Below are 18,922 nucleotides of genomic sequence, written 5' to 3'. Positions count from 1 at the left end.
GCATCCTTTAGGTCCTGCCTACGATTCTCGTCCCATTTCAGCTTTGCTTGAAGCAAAGCTACTCTGTAGTCTTTCCTTGCGATTTTGATCATGGGGAAATTCTTGGTTCTGATTGCTGTAGCTAATGCCTGTCTCTTTAGCCTACAATCCTCAGTGAACCATGTCTGCCTGCTCTTTGGCTGTACACCAAGTTTATTGTGTTTGCTAGTCACTTGAAAATATGCGCTAATCTGTTCGATTGTGCTTGAGTAAATTCTAGGGACATTTAGAAACCCGGATGAGCTTGTCGTTGCCTCCTGTAACTCTAGAATGTTCTTACTTAGTACTTGCCTAATGCCATCTACTTTTAAGTTTTTAAGTCTAGTGCGGCAACCTTTTGCCATTTCAGGAACCTTCTAAAATTTGAGGGGACCACCTCTTTAGTCAACAATGGCGTGTGGGTACTCGAAAGAGGACAGGAGGGGGCCCATGGAATCTTCATGGTCACGCAAAGGGGGTTATGGTCACGGTCCGTTGTATTTCCCACTACTATGTCTATATTATGCCCCCATAGTCTTACATCTAATAAGACATACTCAATGTGAGAAGGGCAACTGGGTCTGTTGTAAATGTTGGCCCCCTGGGCATCTAATGTAGTTCTGCCATTTGCTGCCTTAGGCTAAAATCTAGGGTAAGTGCATTAAGTTGAATCGCTATCTGCGACCATCTTTGACAGGGGGTAAACTTAGTGGGGCTACAGACCATCTTCTGTCATCTTCCTCAACCCCAAGCATGTCCTCTGTACTCAAAGGCTCGAAGGTGCAATTAAAATCTCCTGGGACCACAACCCTAGAGTGTGACAAACAGCTAGATAAACCCTGTTCCAATAGTGTGATAATAGGTGAAGGTTTGCCCCCTGGAGTCCACCTTACATAAACATTAAATAAATCAAACACTTCACCCCCCATTGGACACTTGATGGTAAGCCTCATGATGTCACGATTCCCACTTTGTTGTTCAATAATTCTGCACCCCAGAGTGATACTAACCCAAACAATCAACCCTACCGAGGGGAGCCCTTTCCCTGTGGTAATGGCTGGTGAGTGAAAGCAACTATAGCCAGATTTGTATAGAGGACCCAAATTCCATGTTTCTTGGAAAACACAAATGTCAAAGTCCCCCATCAGATCGTTCCAGTGGGGCAATGATAATGAATTGCTAAGCACGGCAACATTCCAAGAGATGATCTTTAGCTGATGTAAAGAAGTCGGGTCATGAATTAAGTCTCTACCAGAGATGTGATAACCGGGAGAGACAGAGGCTGGTGATGAGACAGGGGGATCAGATGCTAATGGGGGGTACCACATAAGCCATTATAGTTTCCATTTGTTGAAGGTTTTCAGAAATAGATTCCGAGCTATTTGTAAGTGGTTCTGGGTTGATACAAGAGATTGAATTGTTTTGGGGACTGTATTTAGCTATAGCAGGAGTAACGGGCAATTCCTGATAGACTGTAATTTGCTTTGCAGTCAATCGATGGTTTCTAATGAAGTCCCTCGGTGAATGCATGTCATGTAACCGTGCTACTGGTGTATTAGGGAATCGCCTGAACTGTATAGCTGAGGAGACAGGGGGGCATGTACGTACTCCAATGTAAGGAGATTTTCAGCCAGATCAGTTTTAATCAAGGTAAGCTCAATGCAGTCCAGGGGTTGGATAGGGGACGTGCATCTCCGAGCCCTGATGATATCTTCTCGTATGACTTAACGGCAACCTCAAACGCAGTGCTATGTATTGATTTATTAATTAAAGAGTCTTCATTTTCATAGCCACCCACTAGTCGCAGCTTGGGGACATTGACCATAAAGACTTTTTGTGCCTGCTGGAGAAAGGGAATTGCAAAGGGGCGCCTCTGGTCTTTTGCATGCCTGAGACTATCTGGCGGTAAACTAGATGGTCTGATATAGTTTATAAGGGACTGGGAGGGGGCTTGATTCTGGTGATTGGCTTTAAGATTGTCAGCCTGTTTCAGCTTTGCTGTCATTAAAACTTGCTTAGGTGTTGCTGAGGGGGTCAAAGAAGGTCCGTTTACCATTGGGCCACTTTCTTTATGGGGGTAAGCAGGATCGGAGGGCCTGTGGGCGTTGCTCATACAGGGGGAATGCAGGCTACTTATGCTTCTGTGGTGTGTCCTTTGGGGATAGGAGTCTGACCGTAGTGATAAGCTCTTCGATCATATTTCTCATGATTCCTATCTCTGACCTTAGGAAGCTAACTAGCTGAAATATGTCATGAGGTGATGGATTTATCTCTTCACTAATCTCAATTAAAGTTGTAGGCAATGATTGCTGCATATCCGCCAAAACTGCAAACCTATTTGTGCAAGTAATGGTGGAGCCAAGTTTGCTTTCATCAATATTGATAGAAAGATTGGTGAGTTGGGGGGAAGGGTCATTGGAGGGAGGATCATTCACCTGTACTTCTTCAGGTGCCAATGATGCGTCTTTACTGTATGTTGAATCTCCTTTTCGGGAGGGCTTACGGAACATTATAGGAATGGTAGTTGGAGGGGTAGGCCTGTTGCTTTTGGGGGGTGATTGAATGTTAGCGTGGGGTGCTGTTGGTTCTGCTTCTAAGATACCCTCACATTCCTGATTGAGGGAGTCTATTCTATCCATCACGCAGTTGTTGGCAGCATGTTTATGGACTTTCTTTGCCTTTTTCCCCTTTCCTGCCCCCCCATTAGGGCTAATTCCCGCCCCCGCTCCCTCCATCATTTTCCTTTTGCCAATCCTTTAGCCCCTAATAGGTTCATGTAGCGCGATGCTTGCATTAACCCCAGAGGTGTTTATAACGACAGTACCTAAGATCAAGTATTTAGTTAGGAAAATCTTTTACACAATCCGGATGCCCGGGACAAAGTTTATAATAGTGATGCCCTGCTGGTATTTTCTAGAAGCAAAAAGTCCCTGGTGCAATCGTAGTTCTTAACACAGTACCTTGTTAATTGCAAATAATTATACCTCGCGGCTCAAAGGATGGATGAAAGGGGGGTGGCCCTGCCCTGCCTCTTCCTGGCAATGATGGGCAATGACGCACCCGCCCTTGGACAAGGCTTTGCCAGGGCGCCGTCCACCAGCATCCCGTGCCGCTGGGTGGGAGGCAGTGCTATAAGCACGATGGTGGAGCCTCCCCCTCGTGAGCGGCGGCAGCGGGAATGAAGGCAGTTGCACCCTGGGACTTGTGGTCCCACCAGGCTGGAGTGCGCAATTCAAGGAATGCGGGCAAAAGAGTAGTGGTGCTCCCTGGAACTGTGGTCCCACCAGGGAAAAGTCATGAGTGCCAAAGTGCTCCCAATACCGGCGTGTCAAGGGTCCCATGCCACGGGGTGCGAGGCAGCTCTTTAAGCACGGTGGTGGCGCCTCCCCCTCGTGAGCAGCAGGAAAGAAGGCAGTTGCACCCTGGGACTTGTGGTCCCACCAGGGTGGAGTGCAGGATTCAAGGAATGCAAGCAAAAGGATGGTGGTGCTCCCTGGGACTGCTGTCCCACCAGGGAAAAGTGAAGAGTTCCAAAGTGCCCCCAATATCGGCATGTGGTGAAAGTGTAATATTCCATATAGGTACCCTATATAGGCGCAGGTAACATTGCAACCTTTCACCTATAGTATTCCCTACATTACATACATAACGGTTCATAGGGACTGACCTTTTTTCTAGATACAACACTGCATTCAGAACGCAGGTTTCCCCCTAGTTAGAATCTGTACATTATGCATGAAGATTCTTGGAAGCGTAGCAGGACTGACAGCAGGAAAAACATCTCCTGTATAATATCTCTGTATAAAGTTCAGGCCCGACGTCATCCTTTAGGCCGACACAGTAACACAGCAAGGTAGGACCCCTGTGGAGACCTATGGGTATATATACATCCTTTCTTTCTTAGAAAGACAGAGGAGACTGAGACTTCCCGGCTGACACACTCACCAGAGACCCTGAGGTTCCTGCATGCAGATACTCCAGCACACATTGGTCTAACATCCCTCACGGGGTGTCCAACTCAAGACCAGGATGAGGTCCCATATTCTCTTATTCCCAGGTAATGGGACTGACTAGATCCTAGAGGAATTCTTGACATAACACCTGCACAGATGCTAGGTACACTTAGATACATCTAGTTAGGGAAGCATCGTAGGAGTACGCACCTTTTATCATGTGTTTTATATACTTGTATATATTCATGATTATTACAAGATGGTAGAACTTTACCATACCTTTACTTTCATAGTACTTCAAATCATATATCTCTGCTACAGTCTAATGGTTGTTGCAGCTCATCTATTTTACACTAGAATAACAACTGTTCAATAAATTCTGATTGAAAACACCCAGCCTGCTTATTCTCTGTATCTCTCTGAGACAAACTAAGTGAACACGAGTGACTGAACAAAAGGTAGTATATTGTTTCCATGATCCTGAGGGATCGGGGTTGTCATGTTCTGAGGTTGCCAGAGTCTAATCTCTCCTTGGTAAGAGGAAATTATAGTGGCACTGTGAGCTAGCTGATACAGACAGGCTAAAGTATCCGGCGGGGGTGCACGGAATCAGTCTGCCACCAAACCCACAGTTTTTGTTATCCAAATGTGCAGATCCTGTATACGTTATATAGGAACTACACGACATGGTGCTGCCAACTTTGGTTGGGTACTTATTTAATAGTAGAGTCTGTGTAGTTCAGTCGTGGTATTCTCAGAGACCCCTACTCACTAAACACCAGAGATATCTCGAGTGGGTGGGCACAAACTCCGCCACAGCTGAGTAGGAGAAAAATCCTATTTATTGTCTGTTGGTTAATCAAGTTTGAAGGACACAGTGTTCCTAAAATTGTGCATAAACACCTTATCTTGGTTCCCTTGAAAAACTATTTAGTGTTCTAAAAACAATGACGAACCAGGTCTTAGACCCACTGCAACAAGCACTGCCCCTCTCGGAAGATGAGGAGGATGCAGACGCAATACATATTTCACCAAATTTTAGAAATATAGTCACCCTGAAACTGCTAGAGCATGGGTTAACACCAAGGGGTATTCATGATTGAGGCACATGAATCAAACAGAACAGAGGTATTTTATTTGTGGTTTACATTCCCGAAGCAAATGCCAGATCAAATAGATTTCACTCTTACACAGAAGGAGAAGCACCAGCGGAATACTGTCAGTTGGAAGATATAGAGGTTCCGCTCACATACCCGGGACACTTATACTGGTTGAAACTCGCCCTACCCCATGTAAAAAGACGAGTGAAACTCGGCACGCTCGAAAGAGAAGGGGCAACATGGCTGATATTAGTGGCCTACACACCACTTCCTGACATTGAAACAATGCCAGTAGGAGACTTACTCACATAACACAAAGATTTAATTAAAATCTATAGAAACTTGACACAATTCATCATGAGGACACTTAAAGTACAACCAGCAATAGTTGCAACAAGTGGAGCTCAAACTCAGGGTACAGCAACTAAGATCACACCACAGACAATACACTCGGTAATGGGCAAAATGCCCACAAAACGTTAGCAAATGCCATTCTGGGTAGCTCAGAAAATAACACAGCTAGAGGCAATATTACCGAATACTACCCCATATGAAAAACACAGAATGCTAACAATCTGCTTGTCCATGGGGATAACAACACAAGTAGAAGACTGTACCACATGGGGTACAGTCTTTGCTGCCATTTATACCAAGACTCATGGTATTCCTTCATTAGCAGTGATATCAGATGTATTGAGAGAAGTACAAAATGAGTACGGAGCAGAGCCTGCTCTGAACTTAGGGATGAAGTTACCAGGTAACTATGCCCAGGTGTCAGCCATAATACTAGCTAATATTAAAGGGGAAGCAGCTTCAGTGGCTATCCACCAACGCCTAAGGGAGCTTAGTTAAAATACATAAAGGAATTGAAGCTGCATATGCAGAATTAGGCAAAGACAGTTTGGGTGGGAGAGCTTTAAAACCACAACTAATGGGCAGTCCTGGAAAGGACACTTCCAAGCAGATACCTGCTTCAACTAGGAAGAGGTGCGACAATAAAAAACAACAACATTTTAAAGGAAACAGATCTCAATCCCGAAGTAGATCTCCTCCACAGGAGCCCTCCGAAAAGAGGTATAACCTTAGGAATAAGGATAATATTAGGAAACCTGACAGCTATCAGGATACTGATACACGTTCCTCTCGTTCTTTTCAGGGTTCATCAAAAAAATCCAAGAGGTAAGGCTGGTCAGACAGACAAGAAGAGAGTACAAAGTCCAGAGACAAGCAGCACGCTCAAGATTACACTTCTAAAAAAGAAGAGAAACCAAAGCAAAAGCCACAGTTCAAAAAGAAGAAGGTTGCAGGTCGAAAGATAAGACATGCCCAGAATTCTGAGGACTCGACTACTGAATGGGGAATAGGCTCTGACAAAGCTAGACAGTGCGGCAGAAGTAACAGCAGCTCGCCAGAACCTGATGGAATTTTTGGTGACAGAGGACTTGAATGATTATATCACGGTAGAAACACCTGATACTAGGGTAAGTGTCCCACATAAAGTATATGAAATAACGATCCAGATGGAAAGGGACAAATGTAGAACAGTGATAGGACTCTTTTGGGAGAACCTGATGTTTGGCTATGACATTTTGTTAGCTGAACGAGATTGGCCGCCAGCATTTGTCTTCGATTGCCCTAAAGGGGAAACTGTAATTCTACCGGCATTCTCAGTCCATATTCCCAGGCACTTACAATACACATATGCACAGGAGTGGGCGGTAGCACAGGCTCCAGCGTTATACAAGAACCATGTTGGATGGGATGAGGATTCAACCCACCACATAATTCCTATAATTAATACTCCAACTGCACAGAGGCAGTATACAATAAAGCAAGAAGCTAATAAATAGGTCAGGGAGATCTTAGATCAACTTGAATACCAAGGGGTGATCGAAAATCACACCTCATCAATAAATAATCTTTTGTTTCTGGTCATGAAACCTGACAATTCATATTGTTTAGTTTTAGATCATAGACATTTAAACACTTGCACTAAGACCTGTGCAGTCCAAAATGCACACAGTGCCGCATTAATGAATAACTTGGTGCGCAAAAAATATAAAACAACTCTTGATATCCCAAATAGATTTGCCAAAATATAGCACCTAAAAGCATGTATCTAACAGCATTCTCAGCGTTAGGGTCCTAGCGGCAATTTTGCAGACTTCCCAAAGGGTATAAGAACGGCCCGGGTTGTTTTCAGCCAGAGTAAATGAGTTACTCCAAATTTTGGATGAAGAGGTATTGTCCTATGTGGATGATATTTATCTGATGGATGAGGACCTAGAGGAACACATGAACAGAGTGAAAACCATCATTTTGGGATTTGCATCTGAGGGCTACCAATTAACTTTAAAAAATCAAAAATTGCCCACCTCAATGTCCTGTTTTTAGGATATGAGCGTTCAAGTGAAGGGAAAAGCCTGGCAGCCAATTTTTTAGAAAAATGCGCGCTGCTCCAACCTCCAAAATTATGGAAAAATTTACAATCAATCCGGGGACTCCTAAATTTTGGTAGAACATACATTTTAGACAACGCAGAAAGAGTAAAACCTTTCTACGATTTAATAAAACCTGATTTTTCAGTAAGACAATGGACACAGGAGCACACAGATACAGAACAAGCTTTATTCAATTTTATGCATGTAAAATCACAAAAGCAAACACAGCAATTAAAAGCACAGCATCTTACATAAAAATCTTATTTGTAAGCAAACAGCAAAATTGATTAAAATACAAAAATCCCAATTGGACCAATGCCTCACGTATTTAAGTTTTTCACAGAATATCAAAAACACATGCCCTTGTAACATTTAAATTGAGATAGTCTTTCTGATTTTCAGCATACATTTTTAAAAAAACAGGCAATTGCATTAGTAAAACGTTCATTGTCTAAAAATTGCAAAATAAAAATGCTGATCTACATTGAGTCCACCCCCTATTCGTAAAATTGGTTAAATCTACCTCCTTCTTTGCATATAAAATTTGCTGAAAAAAACACATGCATTGATGATTGCTGGAACTGGCTATCACATGGACAACAGCATAGCTTGTTCGACCAGTTGATTATTTTGGGAAACTTATCAAACGATAAAAATTCCCAAATCTAAAATGGGTCTGAACATATCTATCATACCCACTTAAATTATACTGTATATACAGCTGATTAGCGTAGGTAGTTACAATCAATTGATGCCATTGTACTGATGGTTTATTTGCTTCTAGAATAAATCTATCTGCTTCCAGATGAGTCATACAAATTATTTTAAACTCCTTCCTGTAGACAGAGTTTATGGATTTGGGGAATTATAGAAATCTGGATGACTAGGGTCATGCATGAAATTTTCTTTATATTTTAACCAGGAGATCTTGGTAGCCTGAACCAACTTCATGCTATCTCTAATTATATCGTGGTTAAGACCAGTTCTGGTTGAAGCCCAGATCCTATGCCATAAGAGAGCGGACTGAGCTTTAATGATGTTGGAGATATATGGAACAGCTAGTTCGCTACGGCAATTATAAACAGAGGTGCTAGCCGGAACCGCCAGAAGAAACTTTAAAAAGGCATTTTCAACTTTCTGAATAGGTTGGGAATCTTGAACCCCCACACACCCGTCACATAAGTAGCTATACTCACACATTTAGCTTGGTCGGTCTACAGGAGCAGGGCTGGTTGCCTTCTACCCAATTCTTTTTGCGAAGCCACTGAGTAAACTCCTACTTTTAACGGCCTGATGCCAAGATCCATTAGAATCCAAGAAAATACCCAGATATGAGAATGTCTTGGTCAATTCCACCCTGCTACCCCTTATGGACATACTCCTACATTTTGAGCTTCCCTTCCCACACTTCATTATATAGGTTTTTGTAGTGTTTAATTTGAAGCCAAGATTGTCCATGTTCGCAGTATAGGTGGAGAGTGCCTTTTGTAGACACAGTTGTGTACAGTCCATCAGCACTGCATCGTCCGCATACAAAAAGGTGGCTTTGGGACGTTTATTGATTTGTGGTGTATCCTAGACTTTTTCCACCATTACTTGTTCCAGAGCCTTTGTGTATAGAGTAAATAAAAACGGTGCCAGGACGCAACCCTGTCTAACCCCTCTTTCCATGGAAAACGGTGCAGTGCATTCTCCTCTGGTTCCATAGTGGACCCTGGCTGTCCCTCCACTATACAACTGCCTCAGGAACACGACAAGCGGGGGATCCACCCCCAAATGAGTTCAAATGTCCCAGAGTTTGCTGTGTATAACACAGTCAAAAGCAGCTGCAAGGTCAACATATGCTAAGTAGACTCTCCCTTTTTTGGCATGCATGTATTTCCCTATTAAAATGCTAAGGTTAAGAGCTTGCTCCATAGTACCCAACCGCTGCCTAAAACCATATTGTACATCTGACAAGATGTATTTGTCTTCTGCCCAATCTTGAAGCCGATTTAAGACGATCCGCCCTGTAACCTTTACCAGAGAGTCCAATAGAGATATTGGACGGTAGCAGGCTGGATTTTGTCAGTCGCCTTTCTTATAAATGGGTACAATTATTGACTCCGACCAAATCTTAATAAAACCCTCCGAGCAGTACATGTGCAGTACCAGTGTTAATAAGGTAGCCCAAAGGGGCAGATTTGATTTAAAGATATCAATTGACACCGTCTGGGCCAGGAGCCTCGGTGCCCTTGCTCTCGTTGATTGCACGAATGACTTTGTCATAGGTAAAATAAAGATATAGGGGAGGTAATTCATAGGTGGTAGTTCCCCATTGGCTAAAAGGGGAGTTTAAACTATCTTCGTTCTGGTGGGGATTATAAACCTTGGAAAAGAAATCCATCCATTGCATTTCATCTATCGCAACCACTATCAATGGTTTATTAGAATCTGTGAAGAAGGGAGCATTCACTGCCTGCCAGAATGCAGAACAGTCTTTATTCAACGCAGATTCTTGTGGTGTGGCCCAGGCATTATCATTTAACACTTTTTAAATTTTTTTCAGGGCTTGATTATAATCCCTCCGGCACTCCCGAATTTCCTCACTGACCCTTTCAGGTCTTTGGAGGGCTGCCTTTAGTTTGGTATATGCTGTCGTGTATTTTGCATTAAACCAACCCTGACTGCGTGTGTGCGCTCCTTTAACTCTTGACCACGGCGCAAATTCCGCCGCGGTGTTGGGGAAATAATGAGTGAGCGGGGTTCGGATGGCCCCCGGCCATCCTCTGCACACGCCCACTTTGACGACGGACTGCCGGGGGCCGTCCCATATATGCAAAGGGTTAATCTCCACCCTAAGAGTGTTTTGTATTTCATAAGTGAGGTGAACATAAGCTACTAGAGTATTATTTTGGGAACTGGATTCCTCCAAACAGGTTAAGATAGAGTTATAGCACTTAGTCACAATTTTCTTAGTGAACTCTACTGGTTCACAACTAGACCAGTGCAAAGAACAGCCATTTAAACTCCCCAGAGATAAGTTCTGGGCCCAAGGAACTTGACGAATAAGTTTGTTCCACCTACTGCTTAGGAACGCTAAACTTACACTCATTGGGAGGTGGTCACTTGTTACGTTTTTATGGATGTTATAGCTTAAAAGACGTGAAGCATATCGACTAGGTAAAATAATAAAATCAATTGTTGATTTAAAGCATCTCCCGATAAAAGTGTGCTAAAATACGACTGTGGGAGTGCACAAATCGTTGGCAAAGCCCATATCCTTTGAGAATAAGATATCGTTTAGAAGGTCCCCAGAGTTAGAATGTGAAAAATGGGAATGAGGGTTGTTTTCATCTAATTGTAGGCCACAGTTACTATCCCCACTTAGAGTGCATAACCCTGTATTAAAAGTGCTGCCCCTGATGATAATGACCTCTTTGTCTCTGTCTTTCTGCAATTTGATAATAGATTTCAGATGTTAACATAGTTATCTTAAGTACCTTAATCAGATTAAAGACATCAATCAATCAATCAATCAATCACGACATTTGTATAGCGCGCTACTCACCCGGAAGGGTCTCAAGGCGCTGGGGGGGAGGGGTACGTTACTGCTCAAACAGCCAGGTCTTGAGCTGCTTCCTGAAGGAGAGATGGTCTTGGGTTAGCTGAAGGTGGATGGGGAGGGAGTTCCAAGTCGTGGCTGCCAGGTAGGAGAAGGATCTTCCTCCGGCGGTGGCTCTGCAGATGCGTGGTACGGTGGCGAGGGTGTGGCTGGTCGATCGTAGCTGGCGGGTGGGCGTGTAGAAGGTCATGCGGTCGTTGAGGTACTTGGGGCCCAGGTCGTGGAGAGCCTTGTGTGTGTGGGTGAGGTGTCTGAACGTGATTCTATTGCTGATGGGGAGCCAGTGCAGGTCTCTCAGGTGTCCGGTGATGTGGCTTTGTCGGGGGATGTCCAGGATGAGTCTTGCGGAGGCGTTCTGGATGCGTTGGAGTCTTTTTTGAAGTTTGGCTGTGGTTCCGGCATAGAGGGTGTTCCCGTAGTCCAGTCGGCTGGTGACAAGTGCCTGGGTAATGGTCTTCCTGGTTTCTGTGGGGATCCATCTGAAGATCTTGCAGAGCATGCGCAGAGTGTTGAAGCATGATGAGGAGATGGCGTTGACGTGTCTGGTCATCGAGAGGGAGGAGTCCAGGATGAAGCACAGGTTGCGCGCATGGTCCGTTGGTTTGGGAGTGGTGCCCAGGGCAGGGGGCCACCAGGAGTCGTCCCAGGCGGAGGAGGATGAACCCAGGATGAGGACTTCCGTCTTGTCTGAGTTCAGTTTCAGGCGGCTGTTCTTCATCCACTCGGCGACGTCTTTCATCCCTTCGTGCAGGCTGGCTCTGGCGGTGGCGGGGTCGTTGGTGAGGGAGAGGATCAGTTGGGTGTCGTCGGCATAGGAGATGATGTTGAGGTTGTGTTGGCGTGCGATGGCTGTGAGGGGGCTCATGTAGACGTTGAAGAGGGTTGGGCTGAGTGTTGATCCTTGTGGTACGCCGCAGATGACTTCGGTGGCCTCGGATCTGAACGGGGGGAGGCGGACTCTCTGGGTTCTTCCAGCGAGGAACGAGATGATCCACTCCAGTGCCTTCTCTTGGATTCCGATGTTGCTGAGGCGCTGCACTAGGGTGCGGTGGCAGACAGTGTCGAATGCGGCAGAGAGGTCGAGGAGGATGAGGGCCGCTGTTTCCCCGTTGTCGATCAGGGATCTGATGTAGTCGGTGGCTGCGATCAGGGTGGTCTCGGTGCTGTGGTTGGCCCAAAACCCAGACTGCGAGGGGACGAGGGATCCGTTCGTCTCGAGGAAGGCGGCGAGCTGTCTGTTGACGGTCTTCTCGATGACTTTGGCAGGGAAAGGAAGGAGCGAGATGGGACGGTAGTTCTTGAGGTCGGTGGGGTCCGCCGTTGGTTTCTTCAGGAAGGCGCTAAGCTCGGCGTGCTTCCAGCTCTCCGGGAAGGTGGCTGTGTGGAAGGAGGTGTTGATGATGTCCCGCAGATGGGGTGCGATGATGGCGTCTGCCTTGTTGAAGACGTGGTGGGGGCAGGGGTCGGTGGGGGATCCGGTGTGGATGGTGTTCATCGTGCGGGTGGTGTCTTCGGTGCTGATCAGGGCCCAGTTGAGGACGGTGGTGGTGGCGGGCGTAGGTTCGGTGGTAGGGTGCGTGGTCTGTGTGTCGAAGCTGTTGTGTATGTCGGCGATCCTGCGGTGGAAGAACGAGGCGAGTGAGTTGCAGAGGTCTTGCGAGGGAGTGATGTCGTTGTTTCTGGCGCTGGGGTTGGAGAACTCTTTGACGATGCTGAAGAGTTCCTTTCAGTCGTGGGCGTTGTTGTCCAGTCGTTCTTTGAGTGCTGTCTTCTTGGTGGTGCGGATCAGCTGATAGTGTTTGTGGGTGGCGTGCTTGAGGGCGGTCCTGTTGTCTGTGGTCTGGTCGAGCCCCCAGGCTTTCTCGAGGGTGCGGCAGTTCTTCTTGGAGTCCTTGAGTTTGTCGGTGAACCAGGGGGTTTTCTTGCTGCCGGGTCTGCTGGGAGGGTTCTTTAGTGGTGCGAGGTCATTGGCGCAGGCGGTCACCCACTTGGTGAGGTTGCTGGCTGCTTCGTTGGGGTCCGTTGTGCTGGTGGGAGGGTTCTGGCTGAGGGAGGCGGTGAGCTGCTCGGCGGTGATCTTGCTCCAGCTCCGGCGAGGAACCTGTTGCGGGTGGTGGTGGGTCGTGGTTCTTCTGAAGCTGAAGTGGACGCAGCTGTGGTCAGTCCAGTGGAGTCCGGTGAAGTGGCTGAAGGAGATGTGCTTGCTGGATGAGAAGACGGGGTCAAGCGTGTGGCCGGCGTAGTGGGTGGGGGTGTTCACCAGTTGCTTGAGTCCGAGGTTGGCGAGGTTGTCCAGCAGGATGGTGGTGTTTCTGTCATTGTTGTTCTCATGGTGGAAGTTGAGGTCCCCTAGGAGGATGTAGTCAACGGAGGGAAGGGCGTGCGGGCTGATGAAGTCTGCGATGTCTTCGCTGAATTGTGTGCATGGTCCCGGGGGTCTGTAGATGAGGGTGCCTCTGAGGGTGGTCTTGGGGTCGGTGTGTATCTGGAAGTGGAGGTGTTCGGCGGCGGTGAAGGTTTCGTCGGAGTTGGTCGAGATGCGGATGGTGTTCTTGTGTACGAAAGACATGAGTACATATGCCCCCCTTGGCTCTCCCATGTGTTGAGGGTACTGCAGCAGTATAATATGTCTTAAAGCCATTAATGTGAATTTCACCTGTTGCCCATGTTTCTTGGAGACAAAGAATTTTACATTTCCCAATAAACTTGGTCCATACAGGGTTTAACAGTTTAGTACGCAAACCTGCTATATTCCAAACGAGTATGCTTAAGTTGTCATTTTGAGAATTTGAGCTTTCTGGCCTAAAGGGGGTAATACAGTCAAAAGTGAGGGTTCTTGTGTTGGGTTCAACCTACTGGCTTGTTTGTTCCCCCGTATTGGAATAGCTGGCTTCTCGGTGTGTTTTTGGTTCCTAAACACTGCCATCCTCTGACATTGATATTCCTCAAGGCCCCATCTAGCACATCATCCTGTTTATTAACAGGGGAGACTGGGACAATATAAGTAGCCACTATCCCTCTGGGCCTGGTGCTATTTTCGTGAGTGTTTAGTCAATCAATCTCCTCTAGTGTTTGGAGGAGCTCAAATCTATTGAACACGTCTATGTTGTAAGTATGTTGTCCAGAGCCTGGCACCTCCAGGTGATTGACTCTATGCTCCGTACAATAAGATGACTGATAAAAATAACCCAGAGGGAAGACATTAATGCCGGCATATGATATTTTCTTGTCACTGGCTCTGCAAAGAATTTCTTCCACTAGTTGTGAAGTTTTAAACGTAAGAACAACACAGTCCCCCTGAAAAAATTTCCTAACTTTGCCCAGCCAGCCAATTCTCCTAACCATCTTGAATTCGTCAAACAATACGTTTGCCAACCCTGTATTCGTCCCTACCTAATGTAATGCCTTATTTTGAAGGGAACCCCAGGTTTCTTTTTCTCTTGAATGCAGACTTGGAACATTGGACAAAATAACTGTATACGGGGTGGTCGCTGGTGGTAAGTTCAGGTGATCTAAGTTGTCTGGGTTCTCCACATGAGGAGAATGGATGGGTGGGGCTCTATGTGATGGTACAGGAAAAAAGGCCCTCCATAATACTATCTTTATTCCTTTCATACGCTAGCTAGAATGTTGATCCATATCTGTTTTGGAGAGGTCTAAAGGAGCTAGCTAAAGGTTTAAATTGTGACCCATTCCCCTGAGCCCCTAGGCCATTGCCAGATGGTATCAAAGGTCCTAGAGGGTTCTCGTTTTCTGTGCTAGTGGCCCTAGATGGAACTCCCAGTAAATTCTGGTTATATGTTATACCCTCCTGCTTGCTAGTAATCTGGACTCGTTGCATTTTATCTAATCTATCCTTGATCTTGCTCACCCTATCAATCAGGTTACTTAGGGTCTCTTTCAGATAGGTCTCTAAATTTGTTACTAATGTAGTTAAATTCCCAAGATCGCTAGAATGTGTGTGGGGCTTATTCTTGGAACGTGGCACTGCCTTTTGATCTGTACTAGGTCGACTCAAAGTTTTCGCACATTTAGGCATTTGTTTCCGGGTGTTTCATTTGAGAGACCTAGGTTCATGAGGGTTTATCTGACTTTCCTGCATATCAGTCTCAGGGCTTAGCATTTTCTCTGGATTACGTGGTCTTTTATAAGGGGGCTGACATTCCAGGTCGCTACCCGATATATAATTGGAAATATAAGGAATACACCCATTTTGAGATGAATGCCCCCGGAAGACCAGTTGTGCCAGCCCGTATATCCTCGACTTCTTTTCCTTCTTCGTTTACTAGTGCCCCCACAGAGTCTAAGTTGAAAGTCTCTTCGACCGTGGAAATTTGCTTTTCGATGGCTCCCATGGCCCCTGTAAGATAGTTCAGTAAAGTCAATCCAGCCGGCCCCTTGGCCTTGGTCGGTAGTTGTAATGATTGACTGGCCATTACCTTACTTTTGCCCATCCTTCGTCCTGTGTGTTACTTCAAGATACATTATTGCAAAATATGTTTCCTTGTCCCAGTTATCAATAGAGAAACAGCACGCAAACACAAATTCAATAGTGTAAGTCTCAGGTGTTTAACAGCTCCCCAGAGTCTATGCTCAAAAGCAGCACAAGCAGTTGTACAAATAGTATTAGATCTGGACTTACTTTTTCCCTTCCGATCAGACTTCCATAGGTGATTACACACTCCAGTTAAAATAGAAACGATCCAGATCGTAATGCCAAGAGGGGGGGCCCAGCCCAGCCTCCTCCGGTCTCTGCGGGCTAAGACGGGCACGTCTTGGCCCGGTCTTTGCCCGTACCGAACCCAGGGACACCCCGTGTGAGTACCGTGCTGCGGGAAATCCGGCGTCCTTATGAGGCATCCCACGCCCCTCTTCTTCACAGGGACCAGGCAAAAAGTGCTACGTGCCAACTGGGGTCCAGCCCAAAAATGACAGGTGCAAAGCTTCCCACGTTGTGGACCTCCGGCATCCTTATGAGGCGTCCCACTCCCCTCCTCTTCACAGGGAGCGGGCGAAAAGTGCTATGTGCCAACTGCAGTTTAGAGTCAGGCCCATAAGTGACAGGTGCAAAGCTGCCCACGCTGCGGGACCTCCGGTGTCCTTATGAGGCATCCCACATTCCTCCTCTTCACAGGGACTGGACGAAAAGTGCTACGTGCCAACCTGAGGTCAGGGTCTAGCCCAAAAGTGACAGGTGCAAAGCTTCCTTAGTTCCTTACAAGCTGACATGATAGCTTCCAAACACTTACAGACACACGTAAACGTACGCAACCTAGTGATCTGTATACTTGCAGGTCAATTTGGGTACACCTAATTAACATATAATGAAGGTGAAACAGTACCAAGTTCATACAAATCACATTTGTACACAAATGCTGAGATGTGCTTTGCATCTATAGAAAAGATTCTAACAGCAGTACAGACTGCTGTAGTGAGAGAAAGAGCAATGGCTCAGGGGAAGCGAATAATAGTAGTGACTCCAGTTCCAGCCTTAGAGGCTGCAACAAAGGCGAGCATTCCTAATGCTAAAGCCTTACATCTGAGATGGATAAAATGGGCTAATTCTCTCACTGCAACAGATGTAGAATGCAGGTACGACCCAAATTTAAAGACACAAGCATTTCTGCAATACGAACAAGAATATCCTCTGCTCAACCGGCCATAGCAAGTAAGCAACATTATAGTGCGGCATGTGCAATTGTTAAAGGTCGCATGTGGGATGGAAAGTTCCACCCAAATTTCACAAAAAACACAATCTCTAGGAGACTGCACGCAGGGCTGGCAGAGTTAAAAGCCTTGATACTGGCACTGGTAAATACGGATCGTGAATTCCCCACACTAATTGTGTGCGATTGCTTTTACTGTGTGCAGTCATATAATGAATATTTGCAGCACTGGGTTCAAAACGGGGTCAAAGATGCAAAAGGTGGCACAATTAAGCATAAAATGCTATGAGAACAGGTAGTGGAGTTGAAATCCGAACTACCAAGAGCTCACGTGATACATACACTGAGTCATCAACGTGATTGCGTTCACATTGAAGGGAGTTCATTGGCTGATGAAGCTGCAAAGGAGGCTATGTGCACAACTTCCGTAGCTGCAATCACTCATTCTAAAACGATAATAGATGGTGAGATTATGGTGGCTGTCATTGCTCCACACAAAAACAGCAAAGCATTAGCAAAATATTTTCCACTCAAGTACTCCTACAAGTTAGATGTCAATAGCATTTCATTTGTTCAGATTATTGGAGTGAGGGATAGAGTAATTCCAAACATGGATCGTAGGTTAGGTTTAATTCTAGCAGCACATGAAGGGATATGTTTTGCACATGCAGGAGTTACGGTGACTGTTTCTTTGTTAAAATAATGCTATCGGTGGCCTGGATTAACAAAGTAAATCAAAGAATTTGTGTTGAAATGCGACATCTGCCACCAGATGAAAGATTCCACCGTAACACGTCCATCACAGACACCATTATCAATACCTGACAAACCACTAGTGTGTGTTTATTTGGACCACTGCGGCCCCTTAAAAAGAGATGGGGCTTACAGATATATCATGGTTGCAGTAGATTCCTGCTCAAGATTCCTATGGGTGTGGCCCCAGCGCTTGGCTGATGTTTGAACTGTTATAAAACATTTTCAAGTCTTTATAGGGACATACGCAATTGCCACATTACATTCTGACCAGGGCCCTGCGTTTAGCTCTTGGGCTTACAAGGAGGCCATGCGAGGATTGGGTGTAGCGTTGCAGTACTCCTCTCTGTACCATCCAGAGTGAAATTTGGTCATGGAGAGAAAATCAGGACTTAAAGCAGTCTTTTACAAATAGAGTATTAGCACGGTTGAAAGTTGGGTAAAACATCTGTACGGAGTGCAGCGAGCTTTGAACAACATGCCAAGAAGTTCTCTAGGAGGGGTGACTCTATCTGAGGTCCTATTTGGGACAAAAATGTGGCAGATGAAAAGCCTTTTGACATCCATGATCGTTTGGCTGTTTTACAGGATCTAAATGAATCCAGGACACAACAAAGTAATGTCCACCTGAAGCAGACCGCCGCTGGGGAAGTCAAATAAGTCACGGCAAGACCTGTCTGGATCCCAAAAGTCGGGGATCTGCTCAGAGAGAAGATAGCGGACAAGAAAGAATTTTGCCATCATACAGAAAGCCTGTACAGGTCCTAGCAGTTGAAGGAACAAGAATTGTAATTTTACTGCCTCTTGCCGGGAAAAAGGAGAAAAGATTTGTCTCAATCGACCTAATCAAACAACACTTTGTGGCCGATACTGAGTAGTAGGCCATGTGGGCTCCAAAGTAGCAGACTCCCTCCTCTCGCTGCAATTCAAGAAGTTCAAATGGAAAGACTCATCATGTTCAAAGAGTCTCCTGTACAGAATGAAGGACTATGGTACAATGCTATGGAACTCGTTCCTCCTGAACCTGAAGTTAATATTCTGAACCAAAATGAAAAACAAATTTCTATTCAACCAAATATAGATGTCTACATCAACATGCCTCGACAAGAGCAAATTAATATTTCAGCAAATCCTGATGCAATACCAACAATTAATCGAACTGCTTCTGTCTACTTCATAAACTTTGATACATTTTCTTTGGATCCAAGTGAACCTGAAACGATGCCAGCCCAAAAATCACGCAAGCAGCAAGTTAAAAACTTTCTGAACTTTTTTAAAAGACTTACCTGGTGTCACCTAGGGTAGAACTATGGGTAATCACCGGTATACTACTCTTTCTTTTCTGGCTAGGCTTGGTAATCGTTTTTAGCATGCATGTTAATGGAAA

This window comes from Triturus cristatus, chromosome 2_2 (genome assembly GCF_964204655.1).
Source record: "Triturus cristatus chromosome 2_2, aTriCri1.1, whole genome shotgun sequence".
NCBI classification, from domain to species: domain Eukaryota; kingdom Metazoa; phylum Chordata; class Amphibia; order Caudata; family Salamandridae; genus Triturus; species Triturus cristatus.
The sequence above is the reverse complement of the archived record's forward strand: the minus strand, read 5'-3'. Positions refer to the sequence as shown.